We start from the raw sequence: 1,803 nt of genomic DNA, 5'->3' as shown, positions 1-1,803 counted from the left end.
TGGTTTCCTGGTTTTTACATCTGGTGCCCTGGTTTCTGTGGTTGATCCCCAGGGGATGCCCCTGGATGCCCTGGCTCTGGGGGCCAGTGGGGCTTGTGTTTGTAGGTCTCATGGGACTGGAACAAACAGAGGGACAGTTCTTGGCCAGCTGCCGCCAGGGCACAGAGCAGACCCAGCAGACTGAAACTAACCCCCTTCTTTCTTTGAAAGGAGCTTATTGACTGACCTTCACAGCTCTAGCCTAAAGAGCAGAGTTCTAATTAAACTTGAATCTAGGGGCTTCCCAGGTGGCTCTCGTGGTAAAAGAATCCGCCTACTAATTCAGGAGACTCAAGAGAAGCAGTTTCGATCCCTGGGTTGGGAAGATTCCCCTGTAAGAGGAAATGGCAACCCACTCCGGTATTCTTGCCTGGAAAATTCCATGGACAGAGGAGGCTGGTGGACTACAGTCCATAGGGTTGCAAAGAGTTGACTACAACTGACCACACACACATTCTGGGGCTGAGCTCAATCCTTTCCAGAGACCAGGGAGGCTGGTGGGTACCATCTTCAAGCCTGCTCTCTGCCCTGCTTGAGGTCATCGCTGTCTCCAAGAAAGGAAATTGTGGCTTTTCTATGCTATCCAGACAGGGTCCATATGGCATTGTTCTGGATTCCCAGCGTAACTTAAAGGGAAACTTTCATGATACCTGGAACCCTTGATGTACTGCAAATGAAGGAGGAGGATATCCTCAAATTCCTGCAGGAACCCACTTAGGTGGCGTCAACCTTAACTTCCAAATGAACAGTACATCTACAAAAGGAAAAGTGATGGCCTCATAAATCTGAAGGGAACTTCAGATAAGCTTCTGTTGGCAGCTTGTGCCACTGTTGTCACTAAAAACTCATCTGATGTCAGTGTCACATCCTTCAGGAAGGTTATTGCAGCCACTGGAGCCAGTCCTATTGCTGGCCACTCACTCCTGGAGCCTTCCCTATCCAGATCCTGACGGTCTTCCAGGAGCAAAGACGTCTGGTGGTTACTGGTTTCAGGGCTGACTGTCAGCCTCTGTGAGAGGCTCTACATTAACCTGCCTATCGTTGTTCTGTGTAACACAGACTCTCCTGTGTGCTATGTGGACACTGCTGTCCCATGCAACAACAAGGGAGCTCACTCAGTGGGTCTGATGTGGGGGTTGCTCGCCTGGAAAGTTCTGCACATACATGGCACAATCCCCAGTGAACACCCATGGAGGTCATGCCTGATCTCTACTTCCACAGAGATCCTGGAGAGACTTAAAAGGAAGACCAGGAAACAGCTGAGAAGGCTGTGACCAAGGAAGAATTTCAGGGTGAATGGAGCACTCCAGGTCTAGAGTTCACTGCTGTTCAACCTGAGGTGGCAGACTGGTCTGAAGGCATGCTGGTGTCCTCAGAGCCTATTCAGCAGTTCCCCACCTGAGACTGGAACATGCCAACCTGCCACTGAAGACTGGCCTGCAACTCCCACTGCTCAGGCCACTGGATGGGCAGCAGTGGTCTTAAGCTCTTCTTCTACAAACTCTTAAAATGGAAATAGGTTGACAAAAAATAAACTCTTTTAAAAGAAAAGAATAGAAAAGATCGTGTACATGTCTGTTGCCAAGCTTTTGTGTTTGCTGCCCAGAGGACACATTTCTTGACAGCCTGGCTCTGGTAGCCAGTGGGGCTTGTTCTCACAGCTTCAACAGGATGGTAGCAAACAAAAAACAATTCTTCACTGGCTACTCCCCAGAGCTCAGTGAAAAAGGAGCAGAGAAGAATGCCCATCTCTCAGCCTTCTCC

At 49.6% G+C, this 1,803-nt stretch overlaps 1 pseudogene; it reads left to right on the top strand.

Moving 5' to 3' along the window:
* Positions 1 to 682: 682 nt before the first annotated feature.
* On the top strand, positions 683 to 1,547 carry LOC145539578 (small ribosomal subunit protein uS2 pseudogene; annotated as a pseudogene).
* Positions 1,548 to 1,803: the final 256 nt, after the last annotated feature.

Source organism: Giraffa tippelskirchi, chromosome 2 (genome assembly GCF_054371585.1).
Source record: "Giraffa tippelskirchi isolate mGirTip1 chromosome 2, T2T-mGirTip1v1.2.pri, whole genome shotgun sequence".
In the NCBI taxonomy this organism is placed as follows: domain Eukaryota; kingdom Metazoa; phylum Chordata; class Mammalia; order Artiodactyla; family Giraffidae; genus Giraffa; species Giraffa tippelskirchi.
This window is presented reverse-complemented; position numbering and strand designations above follow the sequence as displayed.